This window comes from Leopardus geoffroyi, chromosome C1 (assembly GCF_018350155.1).
Source record: "Leopardus geoffroyi isolate Oge1 chromosome C1, O.geoffroyi_Oge1_pat1.0, whole genome shotgun sequence".
NCBI lineage: Eukaryota > Metazoa > Chordata > Mammalia > Carnivora > Felidae > Leopardus > Leopardus geoffroyi.
In genome coordinates this window covers 90,896,656-90,913,533 of record NC_059328.1, presented here as the reverse complement: position 1 = coordinate 90,913,533, position 16,878 = coordinate 90,896,656, and positions in this window count along the sequence as shown.

The following is a 16,878-nucleotide window of genomic DNA, read 5'->3' as shown; positions in this document are numbered from 1 at the left end:
CAGAATATAGAATGGTAATATGCTCAGCTAAAACAAAAACTAAAACAAAAAAAAGAAAGAAGGAAAGAAAAAAAGAAAGAAAGAAAAGATAAAGGAAGGAAAGAAAGAAATGAAGGAAAGAAAGAAGGGAAGGAAAGAAGGAGAAAGAAAGAAAGAGAAAGAAAGAGAGAAAGAAAAGAAAGAAATGAAGGAAAGAAAGAATGGAAGGAAGGAAAGAAAAAGAAAAAGAAAAAGAAAAAAAAAAAGCCTTAATTTTCCAGCCTACCTTGCAGCAGTATTGTGTTCTGGTAAACAGTTGACAATGGGCTCTATGGAAGTAGAAAGCACAAGCTTTGCAGCTTTTTCTGATTCCATGGTGTAAATACTCAGAGCTAGAGTTACCTGAGTTACTTCCTTAATTCTCTCTCTGGCTGAGAAGTCTGTTCTTAAACTCTGTCAAGGAACATGTTTATATTATCTCTCTCTCTATCTATCTAGTGTTCACTGAGAACAAACACCATAGCCAGGCACATGGAATACTTGTCTGGAATGAACTAGCTGCTGACTACTCCTTGGTTTATTCACTCCCTCCAGCAGTGATGAACCTAGACCTTGGGTCCAGATTCCTGACAGGCAATTCCATTTAATTCAGAAGCTATCCTATTATGACCAATGGAATTGCATGCTGTTTTTGTTCGTTTGTTTGTTTGTTTGTTTTGCTCTAAGTTTCTGTCATTAATCCAGTGCAGTGTCCTTTATATTTTCAGATTATTCCTCAGTGGATGGCTCCTTCTTGGTTTTATATTGAAACTGTGAATTGTTTTTATATTTATATTTCTTCTGTTACTGAAATCATCTTCTGGGGAAGAAGTGTGTATTTTATATGTTGAATTGGAACCAGGTAAACTTTAGACTCAGACAGCAACATTTTATTTATTTATTTATTTATTTATTTATTTATTTATTTATTTAAATGTTTATTTGATTTTGAGAGAGAGAGAAAGAGAGAGAGGAGCGAGCAGGAGTGGAGGAAGGGCAGAGGGAGAGGGAGACACAGAATCTGAAGCAGTCTCTAGGCTCTGAGGCGTCAGCAGAGCCCAATTTGGCCTCAAACCCATGAACCCTGAGATCATGGCCTGAGCCAAAGTCGTATGCTCAACAGACTGAACCACCCAGGTGCCTCAGACAGCAACATTTTAAAGGTCATGATCTCACAGTTCGTGAGTGTAAGCCTCATGTTGAACTCTGTGCTGACAGTGTGGAGCCTGGTTAGAATTCTCTCTCCCTCTTTCTGTCTTTCCACTCCCCCCCACCAAAATAAATAAATAAATTTTTAAAAATGCTAAAAAAAATCGTATGTTGAATAGAATTTCATAAATGCAGTGCATAAGGAAAAAGACATTAAAGTTATATTTGCTATGGTCCTACTTTGTGAACTTCTTAGTGCTTGTAATCACTTAAGATTTTATACTTGGTAAACACTTTCCATGTCATTAATATTTGAAAGTATTCTTTTATTCTACAATATTTTAGTTACTTGCCTCTTTTAGAGTTTTAGGGAGCTTATTTTTCTGTTGGTTATCTTGTTTTACTTTTTAAGCAATATCACGGTGAGCATCATTTTACCTAAATCTTTGGTTACATATAACTAAATCTTTAGTATAATTTTGGAAAAGTGAAATCAGACCAAGAATTTCCACTTTCCAAATAAATATTGATATAAATAATTGAATTAATTGGATAGTGGTATTTCAGGTGGAGATGCTAAGTAAGACAAAGGATTGGGTTTAGGAGTGAAACAGATGTGGTTTTAATCTTAGTTCTGTTTACAGGCTGAATGAATTTGGGAATACCCTTTAATCGCTGTATGTAATTTGGAGATTATAGGGGCACCTGGGTGGCTTGGTAGGTTAAGTGTCAGACTCTTGATTTTGGCTCAGGTCATAATCTCATGGTTTGTGAGACTGAGCCCCATGTTGGGCTCTGTGCTGACAGCATGGAGCCTGCTTGGGATTCGCTCCCTCCCTCTCTCTCTTTGCCCCTCTTCCGCTCATGCACACGCATGTGGCTCTCTCTCTCAAAATAAATAAATAAACTTAAGAAAAAAGGAGGTTGTAATGTCTTGCACAGGGGAGTGTTGAGAAGATGAAATGAATGCCCTATGTAAATCACTCTGCACTTGGTAAATAGTGATTCCTCAGTCATGTTTAGGTATAGAAGTTATATGCTGCAATACTACACATCTGTGTGGTCATACAGCATCAACTCTGGCTGAAAATAAATGCTCTTTTTATTGATATGTTATCAATAGTTTTACAGAGTTTCAATAGTTACCAAAGGTTTTGAACTCTTTTATCATTAGTGTTCTGAACTAAGCCATTTAGCCCATTACCTCAATTTTCTTCCAGTTATAGTTTCTCGGTTCTAATTTATAATTTGATTGAATTTCATCTTTAATTTTTCTACGAGTGAGCTCTGCTTTATGTTAACTGGCTTCATGCATATTTGCTCAGCATATTTTTAATGGAGCTTTTGTATCTTCAGAAAAATCACTATAATTGTTACTTCCACCCCTCTAGGCTTCTCCAGATTGTTTGAGAAGGCAGGGTTGACTCTGTGGATAATTACACAGTTTGTGGATAATTACATGAGAAAATTATTTGCTTTCTGGGAATTTTTTTTTTTTTGGTAAAAGTCTAACATAGCAACACTTGAGACAAGATCATATATACTAACAAGAATTCATATTGTCACAGTTAAAGAATAGAAAAAGTGCTATCACTGAATTTTGAAATAAATATTGAATACCTACCATGGAGCAGGCTTTTTACTAAGGATCGTAAACAAGACACATATGGCCCGTAATCCCCTGGATTTTATATTCTAAAAAAAGTAACAAGAGTGACTCACATTCCAGAGCCAAATGGCTCCATGGCTCATTGAAGCTATACATGAAAATTAAAGTCTTCTATTAACCCATTAGAAGGCATCCAAATTAATGGCATATTCCAATACACTCGAACAAAGAGAAACCTGATAATAAACAGTTACTCTTGCCAGTGATATATATATATATATATATATATATATATATATATATATATGAGGAATAAATCACAAACTTCCCCTTCAGCTTTATATGCACATTACAGCCTTTAAAGGAGTGGGCTCAGCAGAATACCATTGCCGTTGTAACTGTTTTCCATTTCCCAGTCTGCAAAATGACATGAACTAGAATTCGTACTTCTCCCTGAATATCCATGACCTTAGGGAAGCATCTGAGGTTTTTTGGCAATGGGGCAGAATATTTGAAATTTTTATAGTTTTGAATAAATAGAATTTATATTATATTATTATAACACATATATGAAGTGTAATGAACATAATATATTAATAGATAAAAATACATTTTTATATTTTATGCCCTGTGTGCATGCTGCATGTTCCATTTAAATCTCTTTATCCACCTTACATTTGGATTTTAATAACCTATTAAAATTTGTTTAATACCATTTAAATGTTAAACGTTAAATTGATCTCACTGACAGAGAAAATGTATGCCAAATCATTTAATTCTTGTATGATCTTCCCATGAAGGTGGACAGGAATGTCCCTTGATTGGACATGGTAGCTTTTGAAAGCAGCCTAATAGTGAATGGGCCTTTTAAGCAAATTAATTTCACTATTGCACATATTGAACTTGTGGTTAAGTAAAGCCTTTCAGGGTTTCCTCACACACATTGCTGTCAGATCAGATCTCTGTAATGATCTGCCTGGCTCCTGTCCCCATTGCATGCCAATCCTGAGGGAATTAGACCCCACAGTAAACTTTAAAAATCCTTTATTTGGGCCTTGACAATTTCTCATTTGTTCACCAACAGTTTTGTAACGAGGTTTCTGTTTTTTTCTCTTCGCTTTTTGGATGGAAGTTTTTCCTAGAGAGCTCGGTGTTAACAACTGGCACCATCTCTTGTCTCTCTAAGTCCTGAACCGTATCTTCATTCCTTAGTTCAAGTCTTATTCTTAAACAAGATGTGTGTCTAATCAACAAAATCCTGTTTCTTTACATTCTCCCCATTGCATTCTTTTTTTTTTTTTTAAAGTTTATTTATTTTTGAGACAGAGAGAGAGCATGAATGGGGAGGGTCAGAGAGAGGGAGACACAGAATCCGAAACAGGCTCCAGGGTCTGAGCCGTCAGCACAGAGCCTGACTCGGGGCTTGAACTCACGAACCGCGAGATCATGACCTGAGCCAAAGTCGGCACTTAACCGACTGAGCCACCCAGGCGCCCCTCCCCATTGCATTCTTAAGTGATAGAGACATCACTCTTGATTTGTAAGCATGCATGCTAGGCTTATGTTGTTAACATGTTCTGGTTCATTTTAAACTCCTTGCCTTAGGTACCCTTCACTGTATACTTATCTATTAGTCCTATTTCTAATTCTCCTTAAAAAAAAAAGTCAAGGGGCACCTGGGTGGCTCAGTCGGTTGAGCAGCTGACTTGGGCTCGGGTCATGATCTCACGGTTTGTGAGTTGAAGCCCCGCGTTCGGCTCTGTGCTGACAGCTCAGAGCCTGGAGCCTGTTTCAGATTCTGTGTCTCCCTCTCTCTGATCCTCCCCCATTCATGCTCTGTCTCTCTCTGTCTCAAAAATAAATAAACATTAAAAAAAATTAAAAAAAAAAGTCAAGCTTACTGGGGTATAATTTGTGTAGTGGGCAGATCCTAAAATAGCCCCCAAAGATCTATCCCCTGGTATTCACGTGTTTGCGTGATTCCCTCCCTTCATGTGTAGGCTGGATGTGGTGACTCATTTCTGATGAATAGAATAAGGCAAAAGTGGTGGACTGTCATTTCCAAGGTTAAAAATTATGGTGGCTTCTGTCTTGGGCTGCCTTCTTTTGATCTCTTGCTTGGTCATGTTGTGGGAAGCCAGCCGTCGTGCTGTGAGCTACACTATGGAGACACCCACCTCTCAAGGAACTGAGGAAGATCCCTGGTCAACAGGCAGTGAGGAACTGAGTTCTGCCAACACCCACTGAGTGGGCTTGGAAGTGGATTCTACCTCTACTGAACCCGGAGATGACTGTAATCCCAACCCACCACTTGACTGCAGCCTTGTGACAGACTGAGCCACAGGCGCCCAGCAAAACTAAGCCTGGATTTCTGATAAACAGAAATCATGAGATAGTAAGTGCTTATTGTTGTCAGCTACTACGTTTGGGGATACTTTGGCAGGGAACAATAGATAAGTAGAATAATTCCCACACAGTATACTTCACCTTTTTAGATATAAAGTTCTTTGAGTTTTGGCAAATGCATACATTTCTGTGCCAACATCACAATTCAGATACGGGACTTTTCCATCCCTCATCCCGAAATGTTCCCTTTCGATACTTTCTTTCTTTTTTTTTTTTTTTTTCAAGTCTATTCATTTATTTTTGAGAGAGAGAGAGAGAGAGAGAGCAGAGGAGGGCAGAGAAGCGGAGAGAGAGAATCCCAAGCAGGGTCCACACTGTCAGCACGGAGCCTGACGTGCAGCTAGAACCTCACAAACTGTGAGATCATGACCTAAGCCAAAATCAAGAGTTGAACAGTTAACCAGCTGAGCTGCCCAGGCACCCCCCTCTTGATACTTTCTAATCAGTGTCTTCCAGCTTCTATAGCCCCTGGCAAACTGATCTGTCTCCTGTCCCTATGATTTTGTTTTTTCCAGAATGCCATATAAATGGAATCACACAGTATGCAGCCTTTTGTGTCTGTTTTCTTTCACTTGAGTGAAAGGAGTTGAGTCCTTTTTACTGCTGACCAGTATTCCATTTCATGTATGTAGCACAGTTATTTCTCTATTACCAGATAATGAGCATTTGGAATATTTCCAGTTTGGGGTGATTATAATAAAGGTACTATAAACATTTGCAAATGCTTTTGCGTGGCCATATGTTTTCCCTCTTGGTTAAATACCAGAGGGTAGGGATTATATGGTTGCATGTAAGCATAGGTTTAACTTTATAAAAACTATTAATGTATTTTCAAAAGTGAGTACACTTTACATTACCACTATTAATGTGGTGACAGTTCCAGCTGCTCTGTATCCTCAACAGGTGTTGGTATTATCAGATTTATTTTCCATTTTAGCCACTGAAATATATTTTCTATTTTAGCCATTGTGAGTCTAATTTGTATTCTCCTAATGACTGATGATGTGAAGCATCTTTTCATTATTTGTTTAAATTTATTTATTTATTTATTTATTTATTTATTTATTTATTTATTTCATCATTTATTTAAATTTATTTATTTCAATTGCTGAACCAAACTTGTGATCCTAGGATAAAGCACACTTACTTTTATGGTGGATTTTATGGATTCAATTTTCTAATAATCTATGTTATGAAGTATGTTGGTCTGTACACTTCTTTTCTTATAATAGCCATGTCTTTTTCATATTAGTATAGATCTAGTGAGTTGGGAACTCACATGATGACTTGAGAAGTGTTTTTTGGAAGAATTTGTGTAGAATTGGTATTGTTCTTATGAGTATAGATATTATCAGAGATATATCAAAACTAGAAAATTTCTTTATTCTTCTTTCTTTTTTTTTTTTTTTTAAATTTTTTTTTTTCAACGTTTATTTATTTTTGGGACAGAGAGAGACAGAGCATGAACGGGAGAGGGGCAGAGAGAGAGGGAGACACAGAATCGGAAATTGGCTCCAGGCTCTGAGCCATCAGCCCAGAGCCCGACGCGGGGCTCGAACTCACGGACCGCGAGATCGTGACCTGGCTGAAGTCGGACGCTTAACCGACTGCGCCACCCAGGCGCCCCTATTCTTCTTTCAGTTAATAGTTAAATGAGGGGCGCCTGGGTGGCGCAGTCGGTTAAGCGTCGGACTTCAGCCAGGTCACAATCTCGCGGTCCCTGAGTTCAAGCCCCGCGACGGGCTCTGGGCTGATGGCTCGGAGCCTGGAGCCTGTTTCTGATTCTGTGTCTCCCTCTCTCTCTGCCCCTCCCCCGTTCATGCTCTGTCTCTCTCTATCCCAAAAATAAATAAACGTTGAAAAAAAATTTTTTTTAAAAGTTAAATGATTCTTCAGGAGTGTTTTATTTTCTTCACACACACTTGATTCTTTCCTCTTTGCTCCTTTGTAGTATAGATTAGGAAAATATAGTTTCTCTCTTCTCTCTCTTTTATTTTAGAGAGAGAGAGAGAGAGAGAGAGGGGAAAGGGACAGAGAGAAAGAGAGAGAGAGAGAGAGAGAGAGAGAGAGAATCCTAAGGAGGCTCCATGATCAGTACAGAGCCTGACGCTCCGGGATCCAACGCCCTGGGATCATGACCTGAGCTGAAATGAAGAGTTGGACACTCAGAACTGAGTCACCCAGGAGCTGCCCCTCTCTTGCTTCTCCATAAGGAATCATCCTAACACTCTTCTCCAAACACCAGGATTTATTCTTAGATTTGTCACACACATACACACACACACACACACACACACACACACACACACACTTTTTGTTAAATACTGGCATTTCCCTTTCTATTAAGAAGTATTTACTTAAGGGGCGCCTGGGTGGCGCAGTCGGTTAAGCGTCCGACTTCAGCCAGGTCACGATCTCGCGGTCCGTGAGTTCGAGCCCCGCGTCGGGCTCTGGGCTGATGGCTCAGAGCCTGGAGCCTGTTTCCGATTCTGTGTCTCCCTCTCTCTCTGCCCCTCCCCCGTTCATGCTCTGTCTCTCTCTGTCCCAAAAAATAAATAAACGTTGAAAAAAAATTAAAAAAAAAAAGTATTTACTTAAGATTTCTCATTCTATTCACATGTTATTTGTCAGTTCCATGGCTCCAAATTATGTTACTATGCACAAAACTATATTTGCCTACTTGTGTTAAAATATTAAGCCCCAATTTCTCACCCTTATTTGTGTAATGACAAACATATAGTACCAAGAGTTAATTCATAGATTCAGAATTATCTTCTCACTGTGTACAGGTATTGTGCTTAGGCAATGAGGATAGGACAAGGAAGACAGACATGTTTTCTACTCTTATGGGACTATAGACAAGTGGGGAAGACAGCATTTTTACCAAACCACATAATTCCAATTTTGCTTAGATCATCCCTGTCTTTTGGGTACCTGGCTTGCTCAGTAAGTAGAGCATGTGACTCTTGATTTGGGGGTTGTGGGTTCAAGCCCCACATTGGTCATGGAGCCTACTTAAAAAAATAAATTAAAATAAATTAAAGAAATAGATCGTCCTCCCCTTTTTTTTCATCCTAATATTGGGGGAGGTCATTGAAAGGACATAAGCATGGTCTGAACTTCAAGCTAGACTTGGTAATAGGAGGCTTCTCACCCCCCTCTGCTGTCCTTGGAATGTGTGTTTTCTTTGCCTTCCCTGCTCCCAGAAGCTTCCACAAGGATATAGCCTTAAGATAGTGATGTGGTGTTGAGACCCTCTGGATGACATATGTGACTGAACCCGGTGAGGGCTTTGTATAAACTTTTACAATTTGGCTGACAAGTACAGAGATAACTTACCCACTGTGCCCGGCCAAGACAAGCATCACATGTAAATTTCCTTGTCTATTAAACTTGCCACCTACCAATCTGGAGCGGCCTGCTCTTTAATATCTCCTTAACCACTGTGTGTGGGTGCTGGTTTCAGATTACACCTGAGAAGCTTCCAAAGTTGCAAACCAGCACCTAAGAATGCTGGAAGTCTTCTTTACTGAGATTTTTCTCTCTCATCATTTTTTTTCCTTTAGTATTTACTTTGCATACAGGTGAAAGAATGGAGGATTTTCTTCTTACCCTTCATATTTCAATTGAAATTTTTTTTGAATGGTCATTGAAAACACATTGTTTATAACCCCTTATATTGTTGACAAATGTGGCATAGGAAGTCAAATCCATTTGCTTAGTGATTTGCACATTGTTGGATTTTACGAAAGTCTCAGTCACAGTTCAGGAATAGAGCATACCTCTGTCTATGCCAGCAGACTTACATGGCAGTATTTTACCTATCCTGCAATACTTCTGTTTTTTGTTCCCCCTTCTTGGAGCAAACATGAGTTTCACTTTCTGGATTAGAGGATCTGAGTTTTTCGGTCTTTAGCAATATTCCCTGGTACCTGTTTTGACTTGAAGTGAGGCATAATTCCTTTTGATATTTAGTACAATCCAATTCATACCATTGGTCTCTTAAAACTGGGTTTTATTCCATTCCAAACTCACTGAAATTATGGTTTTTTTTTTTTTAAATGTTTAGGGTTTTTACCATAAAAGCAATGCATATAGCTTAAGATATATGGATAAAAATGATGCAAAGTTAAAAAGTAGTCTTGGGTGCCTGGGTAGCTCAGTCGGTTAAGCATCCGACTTTGGCTCAGGTAGTGATTTCATGGTCCGTGAGTTTGAGCCCCACATCAGGCTCTGTGCTGACAACTCGGAGCCTGGAGCCTGCTTCAGATTCTGTGTCTCCCTCTCTCTCTCTCTGCCCCTCCCCCGTTCATGCTCTGTCTCTCTCTGTTTCAAAAATAAAATAAAACATTAAAAAAAGTAGTCTTGTGGGTACCTGGTGGCTCAGTCAGTTAAGCGTCAGACTCCTGCTTTTGGCTCAGGTCATGATCTCACGCTGATAGTGCAGAGCCTGCTTGGGATTCTTTCTCTCCTCAGCTCTATGTCCCTCCCCCGTTTTCCCTCTTTCTCTCAAAATAAATAAATAAGCTGTAAAAAAATTTTTTAATGTAGTCTCTTTTCAAAACTATTTTTTCTGAGGTGTGCTTACAGAAATTAAAAATGTTTAACAAGAAATAAAGAAGACCTCAAATATATATGAATAATTGCCTTTTAAATATATTTTTTCTGGGTATAGAATTCCAGAGTTTTTGTTGTTATTGTTGATAAAAACTGTTCCATTGTCTTCTAGCTTGCAGCTATTCTTAGGAGGAGTCTACTATTATTTTTATTTTTATTCCCTTTTATGCTATGTTTCTGACTGATTTTAATATCTTTTTCTTTGTCACCAGTTTTAAGCAATTCGACTGTGATGTACCTTAGTATAGTTTTCTCATGTTTGGGGTTTGTCAAGCTTCTTGAATTTCTAAGTTTATAGTTTTCATCAACTTTGGAAAGGTTTGGCCGTTATGCCTTAAATTTTTGTTTAATTTTTTTTCCTGTTCTCTTATCCCTGTTTCAGAATTCCAATTATACATATATCTGACCCATTAAAGTTCTCCCAAATCTCAATGATGTATTCATTTATTTTAGGCTTTTTTCCCTCTCAGTGTTTCATTTTTTATTCTATTGCTATGTTGTCACATTCTCCACTGTCTTATCCTATAGTATTTAATATGCTGTTAGTCATATCAAGTATATTTTTAATCATAGACATAATTTATATAATCCCTTAAAGTTCAATTTTTTAGAAAATATATTTCATGGCTCTGCTTAACATACTCATGCATGCTTCCTCTACTTACTTGCATACTTCCTTTAATTTCTTGACACATCAAATATAGTTTAAGTTATTTCAAAATATCCTGGTCTTTTGATTCTATTGTTACTGTCATTCCTATTGATTGACTTATCTCATCATTATACATGATGTTTTCCTGCTTACTTGCCTGCCTGCTAATTTCTGATTGGATGCCACACATTTTGAATTTTAATGTTCTGAGTGCTGGATTATTTTGTATTTTATACACTCCAGTTTTATTCTGGTATAGGTAAATTATTTTGAAACAGACTGATCCTTTCAAGGCTTGTGATTAAGCTTTTTTAGATTGGATTTGAGTAGTCTGTAGTCTTGTCGCACTAATGAAGCAATACTACTCCTCAGGTGCATGTATCATGAGGCTTGCCACTGTCTGCTGGGACATGCGCTATACCTAAATTCGTGTTACCCCTAGGAATTCTTTCTTCAGTTCTTTTCCTGTGATTCTTTTCTCACCCTTGTATGATGAGTACTCAGCTGAGGACTCATGGAGAATACTCTCCAGCTTTCCCAAGTTCTTTCTGTGCAGTACCCCTCTCTCTAACACTCTTTCTGCATAGTTTGGCTGCCTTTTTCTTCTTGAGTTCTCAATAATGTCTCCTCAGTTCATGAAGAGGACCAGGATATGTTTATGGTTCCCTTCCCTGGGCAGTGGCCTGGAAATGCTAGTCCCCTGAGACAATGGTCTCATCTCATTGTTTCCATTTATTACCACAAACAGTGGACACTTTCTATTTCCTTACACACTTGGTAATAATGGATTTTGATATTCTTATCTGTCTATGCTCACTGTCTTGTGATATCTATTATTGAAGGTCTGAAAAACATTAATTTACATATTTTGTCTGGTGTCTTACTTCCTTAAAGTAGGGGTTAAATCTGGTCCTTTGTTACTTCATCACAGAAGATATAGCCAAAGTCCTCCAAGATAGAGCTTGTTTTAGTTCTAATATGCCACTATGTTCTTTTTCTAGATTTTCCAAGTTTCTACTGGGATTCTTTATTTGTTCACTCATTCTGCCATCTTTTGCTATAAATCCTTTAACATATCTATTATAGTTCTTTCAAAGTCCTTTTCTGCTAATTTCTGCACCTGGGACATCTGCTTGTATGCTTTTGTTGACTTTTTTTTTCATGATTATGGGCTACATTATCCTGTAATTTTTAATTGAGGTGGCTTGCAGATACTCTGGATTTTCTTACCTCCTCTATATTGGAATTAATTCTAGCTGGCAGTTAAAGTTTCATAACCATTTATTTATGTATTAACTGATTTGTTAGATTTTGTTACAGATTCAGGATACAAATCTTTGGCGAACAAATATATGTGTTACAAATACCTTTTCCAGGCATGCCTGGTTAGCTCAGTAGGTTGAGTATCCAACTTCAGCTCAGGTCATGATCTTGTGGTTTGTGGGTTTGAGCACCATATGGGGCTCTGTGCTAACAGCTCAGAGCCTGGAGCCTACTTGGAATTCTGTGTCTCCCATTCTCTCTCTGCCCCTCCCCTGCTCATGCTCTATCTCTCTCAAAAACAAATAAACATTTAAAAAGATACCTTTTACACTCTATGACATACCTTTACTTTCTCCTAATAATATCTTTTGATTAAAGAAGTTTATTATTTTGAAATAGTACAATTATATGTGTGTTTTTTTTTATGTTACCCTCTATACATATTGTATCAATTTGTACTACCACCAACAGTGGATACTTTCTATTTCCTTATACATTTGGTAATAATGGGTTTCGATATTTTTATGTGTATCCATATCTTAGGTAAGAAATTGTATATTATTGTTTCAATACATTTTATTCAATAAATATTAACTCAGAATCTGTTGTATAGCTAAAAAATTTCTTTCTGCATTATCTGAATAGATTATACATCATATCTGCAAAGTTACAACTCTCAAGTATGTTCATTCCAGCTCCAGGATGGGATGGGATTGGAGTGGGAGAGCTAGATATAAACCAATAACAAACACAATAAGGTGGTAAAACTATGCAGGAAGTTAAAACAGAGTTATGTGACAGACATTGAATAGTTGGCAATTTTATTTTGGTTAGACTGGAAATGCTTACTTGAGAGACTGATTTTTAAGCTAAGATTTAAAAAAACAAGAAGGAGCCAGTCATAGGAAGAAAGAAGGAAAAACTACCAGAAAGAGGGAAGTGCTAGTGCAAAATGTGTTACTCAAGTATGAATTTTATTTGTGAAACAAAAAGGGAAAACACTGTGGCTATGGCAAACAAACATGTGGGGGCAAGACAAAAGTGATCAGAACTCAAATTTAGTAACTGGCACATTAAAGTTGAGGATGGAAAGATATGATAAGAAAGGTGCCCAGGACAAAGGGATGAATTGCAACAGGTCCGAACAAGTTCTAGACATTTAATTCTCAATTTCTAAATCTTCATTGCATCTAGGGTTGGAAATGCCAACTAGTTCTAGCCAATAATGTATATGGGGAAGTGAGCTGTGGAGGGGCACGTTAGTAAATGCTTTTGTTCCTAGATAAAACAAAACAAAACAAAACAAAACAAAACAAAAAAAACAAGATATGCACCATGTGTTCTTTCAGCATTGTTTCCTGGCTTTGAATATTCTGATGATGTCAGACACTATGGTGGCTATCTTCAAGCCATGTGCTTATAAAGAAGCCAAAAAATATTTTAATGTATTTATCCAACAAATATTTGGCTTACTGAAAGGGGGAGAGTGGAGTTGCCCTCCATCGTGATGGAAATTTGGTAGTTGAGCAGAGTTTCAATGGTAGATGAAGTGTTCAGTTTTAGACATGTTAAATTTGTGATCCTATTTGACAGTCACCCAGTTGAACTCATGGGAGAAGTGGATGGTAATAGGGACGTTCATTGGAGAAGAGTGTAAAAATGTGAAATATGGGAAACTGAACAGAGCAGGGAAATGCAGGGTTATTAGGAAACACTAAGCCATTTAATGTTGGAGATCATGAATTTACTTGAGTGTGGTTATAATGAAAGACTGTGGAATTTAAGTTTAACAACGATGGAAGTCAGGAACTGAGGGAATTGAGGGACAGCAAAAAGTAACTTTAATGCATTAAAGTCCCCTGGAAAAGAGACACTAAAATGGAATAATTGGAAATTGTCTTCAGGGACTGGATGACTGAAACTTGGTTTACAAATTGGATGTAATTATTAGTAATGTTGAAGTCTAAGGAATAAGCCATGGGATCAAGTCACCAAAGTACACTATAAGATCAACTTGTTGGAGGGGAGGTCAAGGAACTGAGAGGCCAAGGGATTGGAAAGATCAGATGAATAGATAATTAAGTTACCCAGAATTATGGCAGGAGTGGCATTGGTGAAAGTGATCATGATTCAAGAGCTAAAATATTTAGAGAGTTACAGTGAGGGTCTGTGGGTGACTGCAATATGGAGGGATAGCTAGCGGCATAGTTTAATAGTATACAATTCAAAGTTGGGGGAGGTAAGGAAGAAGGGAAATAGTGTCATATTAAACTGAGACTGCAGAAGTAGATTCATGGATTTAAATCAACTGAGCCCTTCCTGACACTGTCAAGTCCCTGACCTACATAAGTCTTGTCTCCTATTAAGTAACATTATTTTTTTTTTAATTTACTTTATTTTTAAAATTTACATCCAAGTTAGTTAGCATATAGTGCAACAAATGATTTCAGGAGTAGATGCCTTTACCCATTTAGTCCACTCCCCCCTTCCACAGCCACTCCAGTAACCCTCTGTTTATTCTCCATGTTTAAGAGATATGTTTTGTCCCCCTCCCTGATTTTATATTATTTTTGCTTTCCTTCCCTTATGTTCATCTGTTTTGTCTCTTAAAGTCCTCATATGAGTGAAATCATATGATATTTGTCTTTCTCATACTAATTTCAGTTAGCATAATACCCTCTAGTGCCATCCATGTAGTTGCAAATGGCAAGATTTCATTCTTTTTGATTGCTGAGTAATACTCCATTGTACATATATACCACATCTTTATCCATTCATCCATCGATGGACATTTGGGCTCTTGCCATAATTTGGCTATTGTTGATAGTGCTGCTATAAACATTGGGGTGCATGTGCCCCTTTGAAACAGCATACCTGTATCTCTTGGATAAATAGCTAGTAGTGCAATTGCTGGGTTGTAGGGTAGTTCTATTTTCAATTTTTTGAGGAACCTCCATACTGTTTTCCAGAGTGGCTGCACCAGTTTGCATTCCCACCAGCAGTGCAAAAGAGATCCTCTTTCTCCTCATCCTCACCAACACCTGTTGTTGCCTGAGTTATTAATGTTAGCCATTCTGACAGGTGTGAGGTGGTATCTCATTGTGGTTTTGATTTGTATTTCCCTGATGATGAGTGATGTTGAGCATTTTTTCATGTGTTGGTTGGCCATCTGGATGTCTTCTTTGGAGAAGTGTCTATTCATGTCTTTTGCCCATTTCTTCACTGGATTATTTGTTTTTAAGGGTGTTGAGTTTGATCAGTTCTTTGTAGATTTTGGATACTAACCATTTATCTGATGTTGTTTGCAAATATCTTCTCCCATTCTGTCAGTTGGCTTTTAGTTTTGCTGATTGTTTCCTTCTCTGTGCAGAAGCTTTTTAATTTGATGAGGTCCGAATAGTTCATTTTTGTTTTTGGTTCCCTTGCCTCCAGAAACATGTTGAGTAAGAAGTTGCTGTGGCCAAGATCAAAGAGGTTTTTGCCTGCTTTCTCCTTGAGGATTTTGATGGCTTCCTGTCTTACATTTAGGTCTTTCATCGATTTTGAGTTTATTTTTGTGTATGGTGTTAAGAAAGTGGTCCAGGTTCATTCTTCTGCGTGTCACTGTCCAGGTTTCCCAGCACCACTTGCTGAAGAGACTGTCTTTATTCCATTGAATATTTTTTCCTGCTTTGTCAAAGATTAGTTGGCCATATGTTTGTGGGTCCATTTCTGGGTTCTCTATTCTGTTCCATAGATCTGAGTGTCTGTTTTTGTGTCAATTATCATGATTGTAAATTCTGGTTCAGACATCTTGCTTCTATTAGTGTTGGTTAAGTCCCTGGCTGTTGTTTCTCCCTGCTCTTTCTTTTGGGGTGAATTCCTTCATTTTGTCATTTTGAAGAAATAAAAGGAATTAATAAGGTAAAAAAATTAAAGTGAAAAATTAAAAAAAACCCACACATACACAAAAATCAAATAAATGATGGTAGATCCTGGGTGTGTTTTGGTCTGATATTGCAAGGAGCTTGATAGATTAGAGGAAAAAAAGGGGGGGGGAGGAAAATGTTTGAAAATTTATAAAAATGAATAAAATGAAACGATAAAAGTAAAATAGAATTTAAAAAATTTACAAAAAAGTAAAAAAACAGTAGAATAAAAAAGTTAAAGAAAATATTTTTAATAAAAATTGAATGCAAAAATAAGGTTTTTCTTTCTGTATTCAGGAAAAAGAAAAATGAAAAAGAAAACAAAATTGAACAGATGGACCAGAGAATAGTCTGAAATATGATTGAAATCACATCGTTTTCCCTTAGAAGTCAACTATGAAGTACCTTCTAGTCCATAAACTAAGCAGGCAGAGAGACTTGTGTTCTTAAAGGGAGATTGGCCCAGTTAGGCGGGGCTTAGTGTAATGGCTCCGTTCTCCACTAGATGGCGCTGCTTAGCTCACTGGGGTGGATTGTTGTGGAGCTTACAGGTGTGTATGGGCGTGGGCAGGAGTGGGGTAGTGGTGAAAATCGCCCAGCTACCCAGTGTCTACTATCCGAACGCTGTTCTCCCGGATCAGCAATTGCCCACCCGTCCTTTGTCTCTGGCTTCCGTCTACTCCCTGCTTTTACACTGTCTGCAACCAAGCTGTCAGGTTGCCAGGCAGTACCTCCCTCCTGAGTTTTATCTCAGATGCAGCTATGTTTCCCAACCCCTCACTTCTGAGGGACTGAGGCTTTGACTTGCTCAGACCTTCTGGGAGAGGGTCTCACCAAGCACTGGCTGGGTGCTGGCTGCACCCAGGAATATTCACAGGACCGTGCTCCTGCCAATGCCCAGAGACTGTTGCTGGGTACTAGCCCACCCCAGAAAAAGTTCACGGGATAGTGTAGCAGCAGCGTTTCAAGGATTGTGGAAAACCGCAACACACAACTGGCACCAGGCTTCACCCTTTACCACCTTGTTCCAGCATCAGTGAATGTGGTTGTTCTGTGGGGTCTGCTGGGACCACTGGGGTCTGCTGGGGTGGCTGCCAAATGTCCTCCCAGCAGGGGAACCACCTCTCCCCAAGTGACCCGAAGATCCCCCGGACTCCACTCTGCTCTTGGGGATTCGTCCTTGTCAGGAGCACTGCCAGGTATCCAGCTGTAGAGTTTCAGACTCTGTGCTCCCCCTGTTTATAGAGTCTTAATGG